Genomic DNA, 11,823 nt, shown 5'->3' with positions numbered 1-11,823 from the left:
ATTTTTGAAAGTGAGATCGGAAGAAGATATGAAAATTCCCACGGAATTTGCATATCCTCTTTCAAAACATCAGAAAAGTTTAGATGAGCCCTAAGGGGGGATATGATAGAGGTTTATAAAATCATGATTGTTATGGAAAGAGAGAGTAAAAAGAAGTTACTCACCCTGTGAAGTAATGATTGTTCTGCGAGATGTGCCCCGTGGGTGCTCCACTCTAGGTGTCGGGTCCCGTCCCGGCGCCGCGGCTCGGAGACTTTTCATAGCCGTGCTCTGCCGGCTCACGCATGCGTGGTTCCCCAGGATAGCGTTTGCGCCTTTGATCAGCCGCGCGTGAGCCGGCAACCGTCAGTTCCTCTCATCCGCTCATCTGTAAGAAACATTAAGAAGAAATTTCCGGAACGGGGAGGAAGGGCGAGTCGTGGAGCACCCATGGGGCACATCTCGAAGAACAATCGTTACTTCACAGGCTGAGTAACTTCTTTTTCTTCTTCGAGTGGCCCCGTGGGTGCTCCACTCTAGGTGACTCCGGAGCAGTACACAGAACAGAATTAAAGCACTCCGGAATCAAGACTACCAGCACGATTCAGTACTGCTGTAGCCACAGAATAATCTGAAGTAAACTGATCGACTATGGCGTAGTGCTTCACAAAAGTCGCGTGCGAGGACCATGTTGCTGCTCTGCAAACGTCACGAAAGGACACCCCACTGAGACAGGCCGTAGTAGCAGCAACTGCCCTAGTTGAATGAGCTCTGGGACGAGAGGGGAGAGGCTTCCCTCGCAGCGAGTGGCACATAGATATACACAACACTATGAGCTTGGAAATACGCTGAGAAGTTAAAGGCTGTCCTTTTGAGTGACTCGCCACTGACACTAGCAAACGGTCTGTTTTCCTAAAACCCCGTGTTCTGTCGATGTAAAACGCCGACGCTCTTCTCACATCCAAGGTATGTAAGTGTGCTGCTTGCATTGAGGTATGGGGTTTTGGGAAGAAGCATGGTAAAACTACCGGTTCGTTTATGTGGAATTCAGAAGACACCTTCGGAATAAACGCTGGATAGGTCCTCAACATTACCGATTCTTTTGAAAAAACTGTATAGGGCGGTGAAGCCATAAAAGCTGCTATCTCACTCACTCTGCGAGCTGAAGTGAGGGCTAGGAGAAATACCAGCTTGACCGTAAGTAAGTGCAATGTTACCGTCGCTAAAGGCTCAAAAGGGGGACGAGTCAAAGTTTGTAGGACCAGATCCAAGTTCCATGAGGGAGGAGGAGGCCTCCGGGGAGGGTGGAGATTTGAAAGTCCCTTCAGGAACCTTTTTGTAGTAGGGTGAGCGAACAAGGAAATATCGTCATCCCTATGGTGGAATGCATTGATTGCTGCCAAGTGTACCCGTAGCGATGCAATTGCCAAGCCATTGTCTTGTAGTTGTAAAAGATAATCCAATATACAAGGTAAGGATGCAAACCGCGAGTCCATGTTATTGTCCGCACACCATGCTTGGAACTTTGCCCACTTAGCTGTATAAGCAGTTTGTGTAGATTGTTTTCGACTGTGCATCAACACTTGCTTGACTCGCTGAGAGCAGGATTGCTCAGAGTTGGTAAACCAGCCAGCATCCACACAGTGAGGTGTAGAACCTCTGGTCGTGGATGACTGATGGATCTGTTGTCCTGGGTCAACAGATTCGGAAGAGAAGGTAGAGGATATGGCGTTTTCACTGACATCTGGTAGAGCATTGAAAACCAAGGCTGACGAGCCCATGCTGGCGCTAGAAGGATTACCCGAGCTTTGTCTACATTGATCTTTTCGAGAACCCTGGGAATTAATACTGTTGGTGGGAAAGCGTACAGTAGTGCCGTTCCCCAGTGGAGAAGGAAGGCGTCCCCCAGCGAGTGTTGTCCTATCCCGGCCCTCGAACAATAATTGGGACATTTCAAATTGAGTTCTGTCACAAACAGATCTATCGTTAGAAATCCCAATCGAGCGAAAATACGATTGAGTACGTCCGTGCGAATCTCCCACTCGTGGTCGTGTGGAAAACGCCTGCTGAGAGAGTCCGCTACTAAATTGTCAACACCCGGCAAGTAGGAAGCTGTTAGAACAGTGTTGTTGGCAATACACCAATTCCATAAACGGATGCTCTCTGCGCAAAGAGAGCGGGATCGGGCACCTCCTTGCTTGTTTATATAAAACATAGTTGCCATGTTGTCCGTTAAAATCCTGGTAGTTGTATTTTGAATGTGTGACCGAAAATGCTTGCAGGCATGCCGCACCGCTCTCAACTCGAGCAGATTGATGTGCAGTAGCATTTCTCGTGGTGACCAACATCCCTGGACCGTGGAATTGCCCATGTGAGCTCCCCAGCCTACGAGGGAGGCATTTGTAGTTATTTGTGTAGTAGGTTGAGGGCGATGAAATGGGACACCCGTGAGAAGATTGGTCCACCACTGCAGGGATTCCCGGACATACAGTGGTACCACTACCGGTCTGTGGACACTGTGCCTTGACGGGATGTAAACCGTGGCTAACCAGTGCTGGAGGCAACGAAAACGTAACCTTGCGTTGCACACTACGACGGTGGCAGCAGCCATATGCCCCAACAGCTGTAGACAGACGCGTGTGGGAATTTTCGGAGCGAGGACCACTGTGTGTATCAATTCTTTGATTATTATAAAACGTTCCATTGGTAAATATGCGCGCACCATAGCTGAATCGAGGCGCGCACCTATGAACATGAGATTTTGGGATGGAACTAGTGTTGACTTCTTCAAGTTTATGAGAAGACCCAGAGTAGCAAATTCGTCGGATACTGTCCGAACCATATGACATGTTTCCATATAGGTCGTACCCCTGAGAAGGCAATCGTCTAAGTAGGGGAATATTGTCATCCCTAGTCTGCGTAGGTGGGCCGCGACTACTGCTAACATCTTGGTGAAAACCCTGGGAGCACATGCCAGGCTGAATGGTAGGACCCTGTACTGGTAATGCTCGCTCCCCAATTGGAAACGAAGGAAACGTCTGTGTGCCACGTGAATTTCTACGTGGAAATAAGCATCTTGCAAGTCGAGGACTGCAAACCAATCCTTCTTGTTCAATGATGGAAGAATGGTTGATAAGGTTACCATCTTGAAACGCTGCCTCCGAAGATGCTGGTTTAGCTTTCGAAGGTCCAGGATGGGTCTCCATCCTCCCGACTTCTCTGGTATGAGGAAATATCGGGAGTAAAAACCTTTTCCCCAAAACTGCTTGGGAACTCTCTCTATCGCCCCGATGGTGAGCAAACGTTGAACTTCTTGTTCCAACAGTTTCTCGTGAGAAGGGTCCCTGAAGAGGGACGGGGAGGGAGGAGTGGTGGAGGGAATAGAGAGAAAGGGGATGGAGAGGCCGGATTGAACTACCTCTAGCACCCATCTGTCTGTGGTGATCGTAGACCAGTGGTGGTAAAAAGAGATCAGGGAGCTCCGACCGCGACCTGAGGCGGTTGAGAGGAACTGACGGTTGCTGGCTCGCGCGCGGCTGATCAAAGGCGCGAACGCTATCCTGGGGAACCACGCATGCGCGAGCCGGTGGAGCACGGCTATGAAAAGTCTCCGAGCCGCAGCGCCGGGACGGGACCCGACACCTAGAGTGGAGCACCCACGGGGCCACTCGAAGAAGAAGGAAAAGTTATTTACTTAGTCCCACAATATAAGAACTAGGGGTCACCAAATGAAATTAATAGGTAGTAGGTTTAAGACAAACAAAAGGAAGTTTTTCTTCACTCAGTGCACAATCAACCTATGGAACTCCTTGCCAAAGGATGTGGTGAAGGCTAGAACTTTAACCAGGTTAAAAAAAGAGCTAGCTATATTCATGGAGGTTAGGTCTATCAATGGCTGTTAGCCAGGATGGGTAGGAATGGCATCCCTAGCCTCTTTTTTTCCTGGAGGTGGATGACAAGGGAGGGATTATGTGAGGATTACCTGTTGTGATCCCTCCCTCTGGGGCATCTGGTATTGGCCACTGTGGGCAGACAGGACACTGGGCTAGATGGATCTTTGATCTGGCCCAGTATGGCCATTCTTATGTTCTTATGACCAACATAGCCCAGGACACTGACCAAATGGGCCTGTCTTTAGACACCAGCCAGTGCTGGGTGCCCCAAGGGACTGAAAATGAAAAGAAAGGGAATCATCAAGTGATCCATCCCTTTTTGCCCATTCCCAGCCCTGATGTACAGAGGCTAGGGTCACCATTCCTACCCATCCTAACTAATAGCCTTTGATGGCTCTAACCTCCATGAATGTATCTAGTTCTTTTTTGAACCCTGTTAAAGTCCTAGTGTTCACAACATCCTCTGGCAAGGAGTTCCACAGGTTGACTGTGCGCTGCCTGAAGAAAAGTTTCCTTTTGTTTGTTTTAAACCTGCTACCTATTAATTTCGTTTGGTGACTCCCAGTTCTTGTGTTTTGGGAACAAGTAAATATTTTTCTTAATTTATTTTCTCCACTCCAGTCATGATTGTATTGTCCTCTATCATATCCCCCCTCAGGGAGCTCACTTCTCATCCAAACATGAGGCTCCCGGCCTATTGGTAGAAATTATTCGAAGAAGGATAGATTAGGGTAATTTACTAGTGGATTGTTGCTCTCCACTCACTCTGACAGGAAATTGCCTAGGTCCAAAGTGCACTAGAAGTGCAACCCATCTGAAAGGAAAGCTGCAGTGACTTTTGTCAGCACCTATCATAGGGAGACAGTAAGTGCAACTTACACTCCGTTAACTTAAACAAGTTTATTGTGATACCAGCCAGTGCCTTATCTGACTATGGCCCCTTGGAATGTGGTTGACAGGGTCATGCTACGGCCTGTGCTGTGTTGCTCCGAAGCCTCTTTCAAATTTAGGATACATAAAACAAAATACAGGACTATGTAGCACTTTAAAGACTAACAAGATGGTGTACCATCTTGTTAGTCTTTAAAGTGCTACATAGTCCTGTATTTTGTTTCAGCTACACCAGACTAACATGGCTACATTTCTATCACTATTTAGGATAGATAGATTGAATAGGAGGTCTTAACAAAATACCATGGACTGCCTCAGTTTCCCCTACACACTGATATCTTTCCAAGAGCACTTTAAGTCTGATGGTACGGAAAAATATTGATGCTTTGTTTACATTTCAAAAATTACTCATTGCTGACAATTATCATAGCTAAACTACTGATGTAATTCAGGGAGCGTGTTAAGATTATGCCCGGTAAACAAGAAGAGTGGAACTGGAAATTAATAAACTAAAAGTGTGTGTGTGTTGGAAATAGGCCCAACTCAGGGACAAAATATGAGGCTGCTCCACCCATCAATTCCCTTTTTGGATTCTCAAAAATAGACATTTTGGGGAAAGGCTGGCTCCTGCGATGCTGGGGAGCTAAAGGACAGGAGAAGGGGAAGGTGCAAGCTTTATCAGCATGGCTTCTACCTTACTGATCCCTGAAACCCCGAACAGTCTTCATCCTATTCCTGAGAACTGTCCTCAGCAGACTGGGTCAGAGAAAGTAGGAGCCACATGACCTCACCCTCCACCCTGCCAAACACTACCTAGGATGTGTGACTTTTGTCTCACACACATTCATGTATCCACCCAGTGTGTCCTTTTCGTTCCTCACTTTATTTCTTCTCTTTTCTAATTCTCTCCTTTTGCCTTCTGTTTATTAAAAGCCTGGCTTTGTCAGCCAAGACTATACATTTTGAAACATGTTGTAAGCCTGTGACCCGAAAGAGGCAGATAAAAGCAATGCCCTAAACAGCCAGAGGCTCGCAGGAGTTTGCCAGGTCTCAGGAGTGGCTGATAAGACCATGCGTTAGGTCTGTGTTTTTTCCAGCAGTGAAGTTGCAAGTGTGAGTCAGCATCAAAGACAAAAGGTGCATTTTCTGTCTTTGCAATTATTTTATCTTCCCTTGTGTGTGTGTGTGTGTTTGACTTGTAGGAAATGTGATCAAAATCAGCAATAGCAAGAATAGTATCTCCAGCCTCTCTCAATTAACTTCTTTTCTCCCACAAATAACAATTAACCATTGTAGAATAGTGATTCTTGTCTGGTGGAACAAAAGTCTTGCAAGGTGTCAGTCGGAGTGGATGTTTGTCCTGAGATGAGACTCTCTAAGTTATCCTTTGGTATATATGGTTGTGACTATTTTCTTCCACTATTTGATCTGAGGAAGTGGATCTGGCCCACGAAAGCTCATCATCTAATAAACCATCTTGTTAGTCTTTAAAGTGCTACATAGTCCTGTATTTTGTTTCAACCATTGTAGAGTATGTCTAGATAGTGGGGCTATTTTGGGATACCAGAGGTATCCCGAAATAGCCACCCCACATCTTTTAAATGCACCCGTTATTTCAAAATATTTTTTGAAATAACAGGTGTGTTATTTCAGCATCCCTGTAACCCTTGTGGAGTTAAGGGATGCCTTGAAATAGCACATTATTTTGAAATTTGGTGCTGGGTAGGTACGCCAAATTTTGAAAAACGCTATTTTGAAATACAATCAAAATAAGATATACAATTTGTGTAGTGCAAATTGCATATCTTAGTTTGAGTTTAGGGTGCTGTGTAGATGCACCCTTAATGATGGTCAAACAAGCTTTTTTCCTTCTAAAAAAGTCTCTCAAGCTAAGGAAAAAGAGATGTTGTTAAAATAAAATACTTATTTAATACAGCCTCTCCCCAAGTTATGAACGAGTTACGGACCAAACACTTGGCCGTAACTCGATCTGTTCATAACTTGGACCCCATTGAGTTACATAGTAACCGTACTGTTCGTAAGCGCGGGTCGCGTTCGTAACTCGAGAACCGTCTTTACGACTGCTCCATGGGAGCTTTGGTCGTAAGTGCGAACAGTCATAACTCGACCATTTGTAACTCGGTGACCAGCTGTTCATCACATTTCCAGTGCTTTAAATGTATTCCCTTTTCTTTGTACCTTTAATACCAGGTTACTAAGATTTGTAATGCTGTATTTGCCATAGTACTTAGCACTTGAAGTTTCTATATTGCAAACCCAGGACATTTTTAAAAACTGTTATATGTTGGATAGTTTCAGTGTCATGTTAACACCTTTGGGTGTTTGGATCCTTTATGCCATCTAAATTAATACACTTTTAATTCTGGTGTTTTCTCATTCTGAACACACACAAAAACAACAAATGGTCTGGTAGCACTTTATAGACTAACAGTGCTACCAGACCATTCGTTGTTTTTTTCTGTAACAGACTAACTCAGCTATCCCCTGAAGCTCCTGAACACAGAAAATGTTTTTATCCTATTCTGCACTTGAGGAGGCTCAGCAAAGACATGTAGAACCTCCAATTCAGGATGGCAATGCTTGCTTCCATTTGTCCTTTGCTTCAAGCTCAAGCTCAAGGTTCTTCTTCAGGTGATGTCCCTGTGGTTGCTCCACTGTAGGTGAGGGGTCATCTCCAGAACTGCAGAATCTGAGACTTTTTCATAGCAGTTAGCAGGTATCTTGTGCTGCTGACAGTTTGACAGTTGAGCGCAGCCTGACCCGCTCCCCTCAGTTCCTCTTCTACCGCCCTCGGTCGCCGATGGAGCTGACCCACCCCCATCAGTTTGTCTTCTACAACCCTCAGTCACGGATGGAGCTGACTCGCTCCCCCCAGTTCCTCTTCTATCGGCCTCGGTCACGGATGGAGCTGACTCGCTCCCCTCAGTTCCTCTTCTACCACCCTCGGTCGCGGATGGAGCTGACCCGCTCCCCTCAGTTCCCCTTCTACCACCCTCAGTCGCGGATGGAGCTGACCCGCTCCCCTCAGTTCCTCTTCTACCACCCTCGGTCGCGGATGGAGCTGACCCGCTCCCCTCAGTTCCTCTTCTGTCACCCTCGGACACGGATGGAGCTGACTTGCTCCCCCCAGTTCCTCTTCTACAGCCCTCGGTCACGGATGGAGCTGACCCGCTCCCCTCAGTACCTCTTCTATCGCCCTCGGTCGCGGACGGAGCTGACCCGCTCCCCTCAGTTCCTCTTCTTTCGCCCTCGGTCGCGGACGGAGCTGACCCGCTCCCCTCAGTTCTTCTTCTACCGCCCTCGGTCGCAGATGGAGCTGACCTGCTCCCCTCAGTTCCTCTTCTACCGCCCTCGGTCGCGGACGGAGCTGACCCGCTCCCCTCAGTTCCTCTTCTACCGCCCTCGGTCACGGATAGAGCAGACCCGCTCCCCTCAGTTCTTCTTCTACCGCCCTCGGTCACGGATGGAGCTGACCCGCTCCCCTCAGTTCCTCTTCTACCACCCTCGGTCGCGGATGGAGCTGACCCGCTCCCCTCAGTTCCCCTTCTACCACCCTCAGTCGCGGATGGAGCTGACCCGCTCCCCTCAGTTCCTCTTCTACCACCCTCGGTCGCGGATGGAGCTGACCCGCTCCCCTCAGTTCCTCTTCTGTCACCCTCGGACACGGATGGAGCTGACTTGCTCCCCCCAGTTCCTCTTCTACAGCCCTCGGTCACGGATGGAGCTGACCCGCTCCCCTCAGTACCTCTTCTATCGCCCTCGGTCGCGGACGGAGCTGACCCGCTCCCCTCAGTTCCTCTTCTATCGCCCTCGGTCGCGGACGGAGCTGACCCGCTCCCCTCAGTTCTTCTTCTACCGCCCTCGGTCGCAGATGGAGCTGACCTGCTCCCCTCAGTTCCTCTTCTACCGCCCTCGGTCGCGGACGGAGCTGACCCGCTCCCCTCAGTTCCTCTTCTACCGCCCTCGGTCACGGATAGAGCAGACCCGCTCCCCTCAGTTCTTCTTCTACCGCCCTCGGTCACGGATGGAGCTGACCCACTCCCCTCAGTTCCTCTTCTACCGCCCTCGGTCACGGATGGAGCAGACCTGCTCCCCTCAGTTCCTCTTCTACCACCCTCGGTCACGGATGGAGCAGACCTGCTCCCCTCAGTTCCTCTTCTACCGCCCTCGGTCACGGATGGAGCAGACCTGCTCCCCTCAGTTCCTCTTCTACTGCCCTCGGTCACGGATGGAGCAGACCTGCTCCCCTCAGTTCCTCTTCGATCGCCCGCTCTCCTGCCACTTCAGGCACTTCTCTCCTCTCAGGAAAATGTTCACTCTGCTGATCACTTTTTGACCTGGTTCAGTGAGAAATCATCTTGTTACATTCTTCCCACTTCAAAGAAAAAAACAAACAAACATAGGGAAAAAGCTGTTTCCCCAGCACTGACCACTTCAGCGGCAGCAGCTCCACTCTCCCTCAGCCAGCTCCACTCCTCAATCAAAAAAAAAAAACTCCCTCCACTCCCTCCAGCTCTCAGCCCTCAGCCCTCAGCACCAACAGCTTCCACTAGGCCTGTCTTGCAGGGATTAAGACATGCCGCAACAGTAACGAATCCATACTGGCCTTTGATGGCCACAGCTGCTGTATTAGATGTCGGGGAGTCACACACCTGACAGAAATATGAGCACTGCCGAAGTTTGTCAGCCAGGGTGAGAGATTCGGGAGCTTAGGCTCCACATGACCCTTCTGCAGAAGGCGTTACAGCCTGCAGGGGAACCTTCACTAAATCAAACGGCAGACCTTCCGAAGCACAGATCTGCCTCTCTGACACCTCAGATGCATCAAAATACCAGGGTCTCACCAGCCAGAGTGCTACCACACAACCCGTCCCCTAGAATGACCAGGAGACACGTAGCAGGCATCTCCCTCTCTGTGGTGCCAAGGTCTGCCTCAAACGCCGCCACTGTGACACCCAGCCTGGATACGGCACCCGTGCGCTCCTCCTCCACACCTGGGGAACCGCACAGGCAGGCCCCAGCGCCAAAGCAAGCACCTATGCGTGCAGCACTGGCGAACGAAGCTGAGCCAACTACAAAACGGCCCTGGAAATCCCCACCACCACCGCCCAGTGCAACGACTTCTCCAGTGCCTCCCCCTGTGCAGGCTACGATTAGCTCGCAGCCAGCCCAGTGCTGTCAAAGAGCAAGGACTTCAGGAATCGTGTGAGTGAACAGAGACACCCCCTCCCTCCCATCAAGGGAGCAGCACCGTAGCCATCATACTCATCGCCACACTATGGGCAGGGCGCATAAGGGTGATCGACTATAAACAGACGAGCACGTTCCCCTCGCAGCATCCAACTCCCACCACGTCCCAGCAAGGGCATCACTATCCAGCACACCCTCAGTGGCATCCAAACTGGTACTACCTGCCTTCACATTCGTGGCAAGTGGAGGGCCGGGTGCGCAGGGGACAGACCCTGGGACCCAGAGGGAGCCGGCCGGCTCGGACGCTGAGCAGGGACGTGACGCCAGCCGGCAAGTACAAAGGGGAGGAGGAAGGGAGGAGCTGAGGGGGGAGGGCAGAAGCTGGCTGTGCTTTCAACCCCCGCAGGTGGCCAGCCGGACCCGGGGAGCAAGGGAGCACCGGACACTGCGTGCGGCTGACCGGCCGGGGCCCCCAGTGGAGGACCGACCCTGGGAGGAGCACAAGGGAGCCAATCGTCTGGAGGACCAGGAGACCAAGCAGGGCCAGGGCAACTGACGCCGTCTGACCAGGACCAGGAGACGATAACACAAATGTCCCAGCCAGGACCGTAAGAGGGGCATGAGGGGAAGGACAATTGGGAGTAGACAGAAGGCAGGGGGGGGGGGGAGAAGAGGGTGATGGACTAAGCCCGACCCTGCTACAAGGTCAAGGAGAAACAACACCATGTTCTAAAGAATATTTGCCCGTCATCCCAAGGCAGAATAGCGTTTCCCATAGATGAGGCTATTATGGAGGTATCTGAGGAGGACATCTGGCAAACACTGGCATCAGCCCAGCCAATGTGCAAGAAGGTGCAAAGGAAATATTTTGTTCCTCCTAAACAGTTGGACTTCCTGTTCTCTGACTCCTGGCTGAACTCACTGGTGGTTGATGTGGCAAGCCAATGGGCAAAAGCATCTCACCTTAAATCAAATAACGGGGACAAAGAACACAAAAGGCTAGACCAATTTGACAAGAAAATGTACTCCTCTGCCACCTTACAGCTCAGAAAAGCAAACTACTCGGCCCTTCTATCCAGTCACGATTTTGACAACTACTCCAAATTAGCTGAGCTTATGGAACACCTGCCAGACCCCAAGAAGCCTATCCTCAGGACATTCATCCATGAAGGTCTCACCATCGCCCACACTGCATTGCTCTCAGCAACTGATGCTGCTGATACTGCAGCAAGAGCAACTTCTACAGTTGTGGTCATGAGGAGAACATCATGGCTGCAGGGGTCCCAAAGGAACTCCAAACTAAGATGGAGGATTTCCCCTTAGACAAGCACAAGAGTTTTTGTGACCAACAGCGATGAGATTCTACACAGCAGCAAGAATTTGCACACCACATTGCGTACACTGGGAATGTACACACCACCATGCAAGCGGAGGTGTTACACCCCCTACAACAGAAATATGGGACTCATATTTCAACCGTCCTCAATATAGACCATACGAGTACAATTGCTCCAGACAGCGCACCCAGAAGAACCGCAAACAACAGCCATGCTTCTCTGATGGTAAGGCTCCTAAGCAGAAAATTTGAAACATTGGTCAAGGGCCTGCCCGACCTCCCCGATCATTTAGTGCAACAAAGCCAAAAACATCTATTCAACAACAGCTATGCCCATTTCTTCATCACTGGGTCTCAATAACATCAGAGCAGTGGGTCATAGAAAACATCCGTATGGGATACTCAATTCTGTTCACCTCCCTCTCCCCTACCCTGTCTCTCTTCAGGGACCCCTCTCATGAGATAACCCTCAAGCAAGAAATTGATTGACTTCTCCATCTAGGGGCTATAGAG

General features: G+C 49.7%; 1 protein-coding gene across 1 annotated transcript in view; it reads left to right on the top strand.

The window, feature by feature from the left end:
• LOC102457870 (oocyte-specific histone RNA stem-loop-binding protein 2) overlaps nucleotides 1-11,823 on the top strand; it is a 147,518-nt gene that overhangs the window by 87,267 nt on the left and 48,428 nt on the right. The window lies entirely within an intron of this gene.

The sequence above is a fragment of the Pelodiscus sinensis genome, unplaced genomic scaffold (assembly GCF_049634645.1).
Source record: "Pelodiscus sinensis isolate JC-2024 unplaced genomic scaffold, ASM4963464v1 ctg55, whole genome shotgun sequence".
Classification (NCBI taxonomy): Eukaryota; Metazoa; Chordata; order Testudines; family Trionychidae; genus Pelodiscus; species Pelodiscus sinensis.
The sequence above is the reverse complement of the archived record's forward strand: the minus strand, read 5'-3'. Positions and strand labels throughout refer to the sequence as shown.